Genomic DNA, 14,305 nt, shown 5'->3' with positions numbered 1-14,305 from the left:
CGAGAGCAAATAGAATAGCGGGGAACCAAATCAAACATTCCCAATCCGTTTGCCCATAAACGATGCGTATTTCGTAAACCTACCCTCGCCGGCAATACGACGGAGGAAAATTGAAGTAAATAGGAAGATTTCACGGGATGAAACTAAACCTCGTGGCGGTCAGGGGTCTTAAATAGTTTGATGGCTTACGGGCAAGGCATAAAGTGAACGAGGTGTTTGGAATTTGGCGACGGAATGCGAAAGAATGTGAAGAAAAATGCTGTGGAATCAATAATGGTACTCTATATTCCTTTCTTTGTATTCTCTTTTACAAAAAATCCAAAAAAGGGACAAAAAGTGGACATTATAATATCTAAACACGAAAAACTTAGCCATAAATTTTAATGCTATTCATCTCGTGACGAAAAGAAAACTATATGGATTTCAATAGTATTTTTTTAGCTGAGCAACATTGTGAAATTTGTACCTTAAAATAGCTAAAGTGGTTTCAGCCTACTCTGTGTATTCCGAGAACCGACCAATAACGATGTAGGCGTATTTAATTTTCTGTTCTTTCATACATTAACTTTTGGGCTGGGGATATACAGTTATATCCAAAATAAGAATGACTTTACGAGATTGCCGCTTAAATTTTTTTTTCAGTACCTTATAAATAAATGACTATGGGCGGTATTTACCTCTCTCAATAGCCGATCTCTCGCCAACCATTTAGCTTCATCTCATATCGAAAACTTATGGGAAATTATTAAATTAAGATTAATATATGCCTAGATAATTTACCGGGAGTACCAAGATGCACCCAATTATACCATAGTTATAAATACCAGAGAATTCCAAACATTTTCCAGTCGGTAAGCAAATAAAAATATAGCGTGAATACTTTGTCAACGCTTAAAGCAGAGGAAAGCTGTGACACAAATAAGAGAGCCATATTATTTTTTTCCTGATTGTCACTAAAAAGCTTCAAGGCATTGTGAATATCAGCAGCAGACAAAATTTTAATCGGACTACTCTACTCTTTACTCAAACGCTTGAGTTGAAGGAGGAAATTATGCAAATGGCGGTAATAAATAGACCAATAAACAAGAATGGTGAGCTGGACGTTTGTAATAAGAGGAGAGAAGGGCAAGTGACGATCGCGAGCCGCACGAAGTTGGCGATAAGTCTCTAGACGTCGCACGCTACTGCCTGCCAACATGGCGCCACAGATCCCACAATTCACGGCGCGAGAGAGCGCCTTTAGGTGATGCAGGCATTCCGAAAACGTTCTCATGAATAGAACTTTTGTTCCTCCACTGGTGAACTAAAAAAATTATTAATCAACGGCCTTAATCTCTTTCATAAATCCAATCCAAACGGTACAATTGAATTACTACGCAAACCCAATTGGGCAGTCAAAGGAATCAGGTTTTCCCATGCCTCGTATAACTCTAACGTTTGGGATTAGGAAACCAATTTTTCTACCAACGTTGTACATTGTTAGTTTTTGCTTTTTTAAAGAGCTAGGATGATAGGAAGCTATGATTAAATGGAGAAAATATTTTAAAACAAATGTCTCACCTACTTCACCTTTACACATTATCACATGCATGGAATAAATTTGTGAATAATAATATCCAATTAATACGGAAACCATTTGGGATAGAGATTATAAAAAAATCACCAAACATTTTACTTTTAGAGCATAGAAAAACGGAGGTCAAATAACCTACACTTCATGGGGTTAGATATGCCATTAACGCATACTAAGTCAACAATACTTTTTAATATGCACTCACTTTTACCACAAACCGCAAATGAGTGGAAAGTAATGGAAATATTTTTTATAATTTGTGGATAAATATTTTAAGGCCAATGTTTAGAATAAATGTCATGTCCCTGAATGGCGAGAGGGGCCTAATTATGAATTTTTGAGTCATCCAAGTCAATCGAAAAATCGGTTTCGTCGATGTACAGTTTTTACAACTTAAAGCGGTATTCGGATTTTCATGTCTTTTGGAATTTTCAAAATTATATATTAGTCCAGTGACAAACATAGAAATTTGATTCTAAACGACATTATTTCAGATGATACAACCGAACGAAGTACTTGAAGGGGTGAATGCGGATGTCTGATACCACAGTAATGAGACACTGTCAGTATTGTGGTTGTGAGGCCACGGCCACAGGCTAGCCATTGTCACTCAATCAGGGTAGTGGCGTCAGTTTCTCCACCAAGGCCACCTCGCTCGTTATGGATACTGTTTAGGGGTGTCCGAAGCCTTCACCTTGGATTAGATCCCAAGACTCTTAGGTCTCTCCACCAACTGCCTAAAAAAACGGCTGCGAAAGATGAATATTTCCATCTTCTCTAACCGACTGGAGCACGAATATTGTAATGAAGGTTTTAACGAAAGACCTACATGAGTCTTACTCATTTAATTGGTAATATAATAGTCGCTAATTACGTCGCTGACTGGCAGAGTGTTGCGAATTTTAAGGAGAAATAAGCTAAAATTAGGGCTGTTCGCCAAAATTAATATTACCGATGATATGAAGTATCAGAATCCATAACTTATACGTGCTTTCCTCGTGATTGTAAGTGTAAGATTGGAAATATTGAGACTAAATTGATCACTCTGCCCTCATTTCCGTGCGGCGGACACTTTTGTAAACCGATAACTGCGACCAAATTGACAGCAAAAATCAAGCTTCCATGGGATGGACTAGGACCTCCTCTATAAGTCTCCTCGGACTGGTGAATCCTCTAATATAATATTCCTGCCAATCATGACTCACAACTCCGGCGAACGCACTTAAAGTGACGGCAAACACTGAGAGTCACGGTGGAATCGCCACTGGTGTGACAAGAGGAGCAGAGAGACTCAGGAGGAAATGGCGCCCTCGCACGGAATTGGAGGATGGGAAGGTGGTATAAATCTCACAAGGCTGGTACGAGAAGACAAGGCCGCAGGAGAAGGAAAGAAAAAATCTGAATCCTGAATGAAGAGGGAGAGAGATAGAGATCCAGACGAAGAATGCTAAAGGTGGGGAAAAAACAATGGAAGCACTATATCATGGGATTTCGCAAGCTTATCACTCCCGTGGTTCAGCAGCCACAAAGGTCTCTATATTAAGAATCACGGGCCCCGACTGACATGCATACGAGCGAGCGAGTCCTAGGGAAAAAATATGCAAAAGGCAATAAAGCCGAACCGACTAAGCAAAGATAAGGGAGCGGAAATATTTTTGGGGCTTAAAGGTTAAATGCAATCCACCTCTGCAGCAGTTCTTCGAAGCGTAAAAAAGCTAAGTTGTCCGATTCGAGATATCACGATCCAAGTCTCATTTGGGTAAGGGTTTTTTATTCAATCCCAGTAGGCTGGAAGGATTATTTATTCTTAATAAAACTACCGCGCTGGCTCGAAGCCTAGCGATACTCTTAAAAGGAAAACATGGCACTATATACGAATCGAGGTTAAATAAAATCACCATACGAAAGCATTCCTTGGTAATAGAGAAGTTTCATGGATGAAAGCCCATCGAACGATATTAACTGTTGATGAAAAGTTTACAGCAATGAAGACCCCAAAAATGTTCACAAATGTTCAAGGAATTTTCCAGTAAATGAAAACAACAACTTTGTAGAGTTTGAAAGAAGCTATTGGAAGCGATTATATGAGAAAAAAGCACAAGTTGACTGGAAAACCACTATTCTCTACTTCCAATAGCTCAATTCTTATCTCACAATCATATTAATGACCACAAGAAAAAGTTTACCTATATCCGAGCATCAATCTCTAACCTTTGCAATATCGGGAAATTGCTCAGGCCAACTATCCAATGTCTTGTATGTGCATTGATAAATCCGTGATTTGATTTCCCCATCATGCATGATTTGATCACGCCTACATGGCATGCTATTTCGAAGTCAATGCCGTTCATGAGGAAAGAACAAATTCCTGAATACATCGCAATTATAACATATTCCTTATTTGCATTACTGCGCTAGACAATACGTGAATGAAATCAGAATTTGCGCAAGAGAAAACTCTTAGAACTAAAGTCATATGCTGAAGTAGCCAGCTAAAATAGTTAAGGTATATTGGCTATAGAAGAGAATTCTTAGACTACTGGGATAATATGGTTCGTGGGAGCTCAAAAACTTTGGCCATCCATCTATACAAATATACCAAAAATATGTAGAGTAATATATTCTATTATTAAAGAAACACTACGAAACTCTCACTGCATTGTAAAAACTTAGGCAAATACGTTATTATACCAAAAAATTTCACATCACAGCCATGAGGCTAACTATGCATAAATGATTCGGATCTTTGAAGGGTACTTGGTAGGGCTAGCAGATGCATTTTTCCGTAGCGATCTGAAGAACGAAGAGAATGCCATTTACCTAATTTGCTAAGCAGTGAGACTTAAGAAGGAGGGAAAGACACACATGTAAACGGTCACTGCATCACACGCCAAGCCTCCCTATCCTGCCTTTCCACACTCACGCGATACATGTCACGTGTCATTTTTATACGGGCCGCAGCGGCGCCACAGTCGGCGGAAGAGGTGACCTCTCACCCCTAGGAGAGCGGAATGGAATGCCTAATAGGGCGCATTTGACCTCCCCCCACCACTCCCCTCCTCGGGATACCTATCTGGCCACTCTAGTCCCACTGCCCCTCTTATCATCGCAACCATGACCACTCCACGGTGTCCCTGGGATTCCCCCCCTCCGAACGAGAATAAAAATAAAACGAAAAGAAAAAGCTGGAGGAACTAAAGAGCTTCTATTCCCACCACTACTTTAGCTGTATCCATTCAATTTTTGACAAAGATTTAATGAATAGAAATTTCGATTATGGCGTTATTTAGAAACTTATCCAGCACTTTAAGCATTCACAAGGAGGGTGTCACAAAACCGGGTCTCAGATTTCAATCAAACTTTATAGAGATGTAGTCCATGTGATGCGATGCGATGCGGGAGCTGTCAACGAATACCCCCAATATTGAGTTATATAACCAACAGTTTAAACAAAAACGCGGTTAAAAATTTACAGGCCAAATATATTACCTTAGAAACAGCCCCAATTGAGAAAGAAATGTAGTCGGGTGATTACGGTGTATAACTCTTAACCGGAGGTCCCAGGATCGATTCTCGAATCTATCGACTCTTGAACCTATTTCTAAAGGAATATATTGGACCTGTAAATTTTTAACCGCGTTCACGACCAAAGAGCCCTGATTAAAACTCTTATTTACATAACTCCAAATATTTACCATTAAATTACCATCAACAATGCTCCACCAACCTCTAGCTCCTCACCAAGAAAGCTTATAAATCTCTCTGTATATGTCTTAATTTCTTCTATTTTTATAGATGCAGCAAAAAGAAGTAACAAAAGTGTGAAAATAATCGATTCAGGGAAACAATAGAAAATAATTTGCAGGATATGAATGATTTAATGACACAATAATAGCATGATATTGCAATAGTGGGTAGATCATTGAGCTTACCAGAAAGAAAATAGAACAAACCAAAATACCATGCTTTAAGCCAGGTATCTTTATAAATGGGAAGAAAAGTTTCAGTTCATCAGTAGTTTCACATCTGGGTAATGTACAAGATATCGCATATTTGTTGCCTGCGATGATTGCTTAGTTCACCAAAATCGACTGATATAGTGCTCGCAGAGCTCCTGAGCACTGGAGAGATTCCCCGAGCCCAGTTGCCCATGGTAGAGGAACTCTGATTGGTTGCCGGCGTCCAATCTCTTTAACCGATTCTTGCCAGCGCGCGCGGGTACGAACTTTCAAAAGTGGCGATCAAAAAGAATCACCGAAAGCGAAAGTAATGCCTCCATTAAAATAAGTTCAACAGATTCGGGCTTCAATTGGTGGAAGTTAGAAATATTTAAATAAATTAAAGATCGTGGCACTTTTTCACAAAATTTTTTTACTGCGTGCTAAAAACATTTTGTGGAAAAGCGCTACGATCTTATATTTATTTAAATACCTCTATTAAAAACCGTTTAAAATATGTAAATTCACAAATGTCATCTAATTGCCATAAATACTAATATATAAATCGCTGGAAAATAAGTAAGAATTCATCAAGCTATATTAAATTCAGAAAAGACAGCTTGTCACTCGTATTATCATAATTTGAAGTGAGCCAAGCCTAGTACCAAACTGAATCACTGTAACAGACTCCTCTTTCTCAGTCCCACGAAAGGGACCGCATCATACCTCCTCCCTCAGGAGATGGACTATCTTTCTCCTCCGCCGGGCAGTGCATAAAAGGTCGACTTGGGGCAAGCATTGCAGAAACGCCCTCGTCGCTGGGATTTTACGATGCAACCGTCGGCGGCGAGGAGGAGAGTGGACAGGCGTGGAATTTCGGATCACGGCGACCCATGGTTGGGAGGGGGTGGAAATTATTTTTCTTCGTTTCCTTTTTGTAGGTTTGAGCGAATGGGACGAGATTGGCATGGGGCAGGGACTGCGGACATCTGGGAACGTAGAGAAGCTGGTCGGGATAGTGCACGGAGAAAGAAACAGGCTGGATGGATGGATACCCCGGGCTGATTCGAAGCACTGCTCATCCGCTTTTACGACGATCATCAGGCGGGAATTTATTTTCAAAACGATGCGGGACCTGGCCAGAGTGGGGGGAGGAGAGTGAAGGTTGGTTGCATGACGGATTTACAGCCATGCCCTCCGCCTGAATGAGATGGCCTCATTTCCAGGGCCTACCTCCATCACCGCCCCACGGACAAGGCGTCGCGAATTCCGATGCATTTACGACGCACGGCGCTGAGGGGGCGAGTGAAGTTTGGCCGAATAATTCCACAAAAGGTTTTGATGCAGTGGCGAGGGGTTGAGCACGGAAATATGAAATCTCTCGGCATGCTTTAACAGTCAATTTAAAACATCTTCCGGCTAATTTTGCTTTGAAGAAACTTTGAAAAAATGAGAGTATGCGTTGGCCCAGAAAAATTTTTAGGACCAGGGAGAATGATTATCAAACTAATTTTCCCTTTTTTTATTCAATAACATCGATGGAGAAAGGCTAATGAAAAAATTAAGCTACTAAGCATAAACTAATTGAAGCGTTGATGCCAGCCACCATTGGTTCTGTGAATGAAATACGTGGTAGTATTGTCACGAGGGAACGTAGGATCAGTAACCTGTGGAAGCTCTCTCCCCCCCACCTATTCTTCCTTCTTATCCTTCCCCTCATACTTTCTTTGAAAGATATACCTGCCTGTAATTGAAATATATTTGTATTTGATTTCGAGCCAGTTGAAACACGAGTTGCAGCGTTTTGAAATAAAAATAAGTACATAGTGCGATACTTTAGTGTATCAATATGCAAAAGATGGTTGTAAATTGACCAACACCTTATCACGGCTACATCAGTCAGTTTGGCATCCCATTTAAATGACTATACAGCTAGTTTTTCCTTTCAGAGTGAATAAGCTACGTGCTCCACAGAAAATATAATGACACCAGAAAATTAGATAAGAATAGTTGGTTAGAAATGGAAAAATATTTTACCCTACCTAGGCTTGCCTGGTTAATATAGCCATTAGAGAGAATTCTATAGAGAGGATTTTGAAACCAATTTAAGCTGATTAAAATATTGAATGGCAAAGGGCAAGCAATAAGTTTGGATTTCATAATAAACGCCAAATTTTGAAAAATACAAAAATGGTATTTTCAGATGAATATAAAAATTGATTACGATCGTCTTCCGTGAACCGGTTAGCAAATATTTTATCAAGTTTACTCTATTTATTGAAAAATGAATCCCGGCGCTAGATTCTAATTAATTTCACAAAAACTGATGAAATTTCGAGACAAAAAATATGAAAAATTGCGATAACTATTTGTGAACTATCATCGTCGAAACGTAATTGAAACATCGATAATTTTTTTTAAAAAGGCGGGAAAAAATTGGAAGAAATTCCGACTGTACCTATTACGAATAAAAGTAGAATTATTTGAAGTTGTTTTGATGGGAGATGGTCCCCTTCTATCTCCCACTTCGTTGTTTATTGCAGGGTTTTTGAGGGAGCGGGAGGCAGGATAAAAAGTCGGAGTACGAGCTCAATAAATTTAGAGTATTTTTCGAGACATGGAATTGAGCTGTGTGCATCCATAAACCTGCTCGGTAGCCGTCAATATCGTTTCCACCAGTGGCGGCTATTCGATTGGTTTTACGACCGTGGAGCGCTGCATTTTTTTTGTAAAATGCGAATTGTTGCACGGCAGTATCCACGGACTGAGACCTGACCCCATAGGGTACTAAACCTCGTACGAAGAGTACATCATCCAACCTCTAAACGTTCTTCATTTTTAGGATACGATAGTATACAGGAAAAAGAGCGGGGTCGTATTAAATTTTGACACTTGAATTAAAAAAAAAACACCGCTCCACGATGCTACATTGAAATACATGCGAATAGAACACGAGTGGATCAATATATTTTTTAAACTGCGTAGCCACCCCACCCCCATTTCACTAAAGAGAGCTGATCGAAAATTCAATGAGTTCTTATTTTTTCAGGACTTGGACGAACTATTTCATTTCTAGTTTTTCAAGGGTCATTACCCTATGGACAAGTATAAATTCAATGAATATAAATTTCATCCCACCATAAAACAAGCTGAGTAGTTTTTCTACTTTAATCTAGGATCATAACCTGTAAAGATGAAACGGCTAAACCTGCACGTCCCTTATAATGAGTTTGCTGCAAAACCAATGCAAAAGTTTTAATAGAGAACTTAATTTGACTTATAAAACATCTTTATTTCTTTGAATGGATGCAGTCATACTGTACTCCAACTCGAAAAAGTAATCTAAAGACTAATAATGACAACAAGGCAAGGAAAACGATAGTGTAACTACGATTGAGGACACGGACATTCGGAATAACGATGAATAGTCGGGTATCTGAAAATATTGTAATGATGTTGTAAAAAAAATGTTCGTAGTAACAGTGGAACAATAGAATGTGAGTTTTGGAAGGTCGGAAAAACGGGTAGAAGAATAAGAAAATAAAGCTACAGGGGCAGGGTGAGGTTGTGAATCAACTAAAAAGTCTTTTTCTGAGATTGGAAATATTTTATGCAGTAACTTTGTTAGACTGTTACGGTGAAAACATAATTGATATCAATGGGTTGAAGCAATAGAATTTGTTCGAAAAGGCCATAAATTTAAAGATGAGAGAGATTAAAATTTAAAAACATTACAGAGTGAATGATAAATGGCGGAAGTTCCTTGGAAATTGAAACGAACAAGTAAGTTTTACGTGATTTGAGTGAGGATAACAAATTTTAGAAAGAGGATATGATAGGTAGGTATGTGCTGAAGTAAGAAAGGGTGACGAGGATATTTTGACAGCTGCAGTAGGAGGGAAGTTGCAAGACTGGCTCGTCTGGTGTGGTGCAAAATGGGTGGTACGTATTAAAATTAATAGCTGAATAAAACAATGGCGCTCAATATATTTACCGAAAGCTTTTATGTAGAGATGAATTTCAAACTTTCTGAATACTATGATAAACCATAAATTTTCCTTATATATATCCGAGGCTAGGTGTAGCTATCAAACGGGATATTTTAAAATGATTTCCCAATAATTAATTAATATTATTGATACTTACGAAATTTATAAACAAATAAAGAAAGTAAAATATTAAATAAACATTCCGACAAAATACATCTCATACAAGGCAAACCAACTAACATGAATTTACTCACATATATAAATTGATGGACGCCAACAATTCAGGTAACTTACCTGTAAATAAAGAAAATAGTACATTAGTGTCACTGCCAAGTGTCCACAAAAAAATTTAAACTAGGAATTATAAGCTAGAGATATTTTTGGACATAAGGAACAATAATAACTTTCATGTAACCACATTTTTATGCTTATTTTTCTCAAATCCCGAATTCGCAACTCAGATCAGACTTCAGCCTCTACGTAAACTCAAAAAACCATAAGAGTGTACTTATTGTCCATGCATACCATTATATCCTATAATAAGCTTAGTATATATTAGCATAACTTACGCCATGATATTAGTTGCCAAAGCAGAAATAGCCACAAAGAAGGTAAAATAGGACAATAATTGTCAATTAATCTAGTAGTATTCATTTTACGGCGATAATGGCCGATAATTAGCCAGCCTGAGCTTTTGTTCGGCCTGATAGCCGCAAGCAAGAAAATGTCCTAAATAATTGACTTGACCTAGATTCAGACCTGAAAGATATCTCGCATTAGTACTGTTTTGTTTTAAATCGCAGGGTGAGTGAATGACATCAATAATCGTAATACCATTTGTAGCAGGACTGAGGGTATCTTGGTTCGAGTTCACATGAGCGTAACTTTTCTTAAAAAAAGTTAACAATTTGAGTACAATTGCGGTGATGAAGAAAATGCTCACTGCGAAAAAATAAGCTATTATTTATCAAAAACCCAAACATGACAGATTCGTGTTCTCCACTACGAAAACTGCTAGTAATTCCCATGGAAGAATTGCATAAACAAATAAATATGTACGCAGTTCACACGTATCGGAGCAAAAGAGCAAAAACCAAGGAAAAGCAAAAACCTACTTAGATGAAAAAGTAAAGTGAATATCGTATCCTGAAATACGTCAAATGGAAAAGATGAATATTTTACAAAAGTTTCACTGTCTAGCATTTAGCAGAAGTATGTATGCAGTATAAAACAAGGAATTATTATCTTATGTCTGAGAGTGACAAACTATAAGCTTAAAAAGATAAATATTCACGGAGCCGAATCACCAAATGTTACCTTCGTTGTCAGTTACACCACAGAGATAACATTAATCAAAGTGAAATTCTGAGGAGATACCGTATTATCCCGGTTCGATTTTCAGTCGAGCCAAATGAATTTTTCCCGGCTTCTGAATCTCTTCCTTTTGTTCGGTTATCATCATTTGCAAAAACAGAAAATTTTGGATGCCAAGGAACTGCGCTACCTCCAGAGTATCTTCTTGATTCCGAAGTATGAAAGATATCGAAGAATTTTCCGACCAGTTCAGGAGAAACGAGCCCTCAATATAGGCCCCTTAATGTGGAAGGGATCCCTGGCCCACCTATATCCGGAGGGCTTGAGGAGACCTCATACACGTGATCCGGAGACGCAAAGAGGCGCCGGAACGGAAAACAACAGTCAGTTGTTTCCCTTTTTAATCTCGTCCGTATATATACCATTGCTTCTCTGTCGTTCCTCCGTACGGCCACACCTCATATCCCGAGTGCAAACCCCAACCCATTCCTCGAGAAACATATCCCTCACTCTCCACCCTTCCTAACTCCCCCCGCTCCCCTCCACACGTCACGGCCTTCATCTCGACGCCTGTCCGATCTCTTTTGTCTGCGTCGCACTTGCGCCCGTGTCCCGCTCTTTTGTTCTTTCGCCGTCACAACTTCTCCCTCCGACTATCACCTCCCTCCCTCCACCCTCTCCTCGTTTTTTACTGCCTTTTTATTCCCCGGCACACGTCCGTTGTAATCCTTCACTTTGTCCACCTACCTTTCCCCCACCCCACGACCCGACGGCGCGACGCCCCGGAGCAAAAGTCTGAGCGCCGCCTCTTCTCTTCTCCCTCGGACTTCACTCTCTTTACCATTCGCTCCCACCCTTGTGCGGAGTCTATTTTCCGGGATAAACCTTTGTTATCAAGAGGGTTTCCGCCGTATTAAGTGCTCCTCCGAAAACTATAGCTGTGCGATAAGACTCACGTCGAGTGATACATAATACACCTGCCTTTAGCGGAACCTGAGTTAGGCGGAAACCTGTCTTATCCGGAAAATTTTGTTGGTCCTGGCGGTCACAATAGGGTTTTACGTGCATTGGTGCCCTCTGTTAAACGGAAACTGTCAAACGCGGAAACGGAATCGATTTCCGGGCACGTGTTTCTTGGTTAAGCGGAATTGCAAAAAAAAAAATCCATGGACAATTTTTACCGTAAGGAAATAAAATACTAAAAATGCTTTGTAAAGCCATCTCCATAGAAAATAATCCAACGGAACCAGCTAAATGCGTCGCACGTTCACCATGGTCTACGTCATTATTGACTGACATCACGTCGCAGGAGGGACTTATGACAATATTGCATCAACCTTGACCACAGCACTTCCGCGTCTCCCTAAACCTAATGTTAATCCTCCTCCAGTGCCTTATGTCCCTCGTCCCTAATGTAAAGTGCAGTGCGTTTCGTTTCACGTACATTGTATCAAATGCTCAACAATACTCCACCCCTCTTCCCTCCTGCTATCTCCTTTCTTAACCAATCCGCCAAACCATTTTTGCAGCAGATACAAGTGAAGTTGAAGTGTGGAAAGACTCAAGTTTACGAATCAATTAAGAAGAAGGACGAAATTAAGAAAGAATTTGAAAGTGGTAGGTTCTAAGAAACATATTTCTTCTTTTCCCATGCCACAATAGTTTGCAAAACGACACACCATAAAATAATTGTTGTTTCCGTCGATTATTTTAGGCCTTAGTTTACATTCAAAGAGGAAAACGCCTCTCTGCGAATATGAAGAAATAAACGATTTAGTTTGGGAATGGTTTGTGCGGGCAAGATCGAGGAATATTCCAATGTCAGGTCCAATAGTCCAAGAAAAGGTCAAGGAAGTCGCAGTTTCTTTAGGAAAATTGGATTTTAAGGCCTCCAATGGATGGTTAGAGAGCTTCAGAGCAAGACACAATGTTGTTTGGAGCAGTGTTGTTGGCGAGTCAAATGACGTTGACATGGAAACCGTGGAGTGGAAATGTAGGGTTCAAGTAAAAATTAAAGATTATCAACCATGTGATATCTACAACGGATATGAAACCGGAATGTATTTTAGGGCTCTGTCGTCTAAATCAATGTGTGTAAAAGGAGACAACTGCAAGAGTTTACATGCATTTCCGAGTTTTATTTATATAAATTAGTGTAAAAATTCAAACAATGATGTTTTATTTACACTAATTCTTTATTCTGTGGGAGGGAAGCACTCAAAGGAGCATTTGACCATTTTCATTTGTGGGAATATGGCAGGGGAGCTCCTAAAGCCTCTTGTCATCCGGAAATCAGCTCGACCACGATTTAAAAACGTTGAAATTGAGAAGCTACCGGTCAAATGGAGTCAGAATAAAAAAGCATGGAACACGGCTTCAATCATGGAAGAGTGGCTTAAAAGTTTCAATGTCGAAATGAGGAGGAAAGATAGGAAAGTCATACTTTTCCTTGACAATGCAACCTGTTACCCTAAAATTCACCTGGCGAATGTGAAGCTAGCCTGGTTTCCGGCAAACACAGCAAGCATCACTTAGCCAATGGATCAGGGAGTAATTAGATCGCTGAATGCACAATATAGGAAGAACATGATGCGATCATTATTAGCTGCAGCAGATACTGCGAATTCAGTATCAGAGGTATAAAAAGTATCAGTGCTGGATGCCATTAATTGGATTAATTTGGCAGTGAAAGATATTAAAACATCAACTGTTAAACAATCTTTCGCCAAAGCTGGAATTCTGCCAGAGCTGATCCCCGAGGAAGGTAAAGAAAATAATTTGCATCCTGACATATCACCAATGTAATTGCATATTTACGCATTTACAGGATTATATATATGACCTTTGCTATTCAGGAGCCAATGGTGGATCTAAGCGAATTTGAAGTAATAAACTGAGATAACATGAGTGCTGAGAGATTTGTGGATTTCGACAACGATCTTCTCACGAGCAATGAAGATGGTTCCTTAACAGCCAATAATAAAGAAGAGGAAATCTGTGATACCGACGAAGAAGTGACCTTAATATGTGAAGAAAATAAAAAATCGTATAGAGAAATGTTGGTCTCGTCAAAAGAATTAGAAGAATGCAGTCTCACCAAAGATTACACTGATTTGTTTAACATCTTGCATGGGGCCATTGGCAACGTAGAAAATTGTATTCTACAGGAAAAAAGTAAAGACAGACAAAAATGACTGATTACTTCAAATAAACTACTTAAAAATAATGCGATGCTGTTCTTTTATAATTTAATTATAATTAATCACTTCATAATCGTCTACGTGTAGAATTTGAGTCAAACCATCCTTTTAGGCAACGCATTCAATGGACGTGATATGACTTTCGCGGTCTTTTTTGAATTGTCAGACCCTGAGTTAAGCGGAATACTGTCTTATCCGGAAAAAAGTGAAGGGCCCGAGAGATTCCGCTTAAGACAGGTTTCACTGTACCTTAAACCGAGTGGCCACTTTTTTACAAACGGCAAAATTAAT

Source organism: Ischnura elegans, chromosome 7 (assembly GCF_921293095.1).
Source record: "Ischnura elegans chromosome 7, ioIscEleg1.1, whole genome shotgun sequence".
Taxonomy (NCBI): Eukaryota; Metazoa; Arthropoda; class Insecta; order Odonata; family Coenagrionidae; genus Ischnura; species Ischnura elegans.
This window is presented reverse-complemented; position numbering follows the sequence as displayed.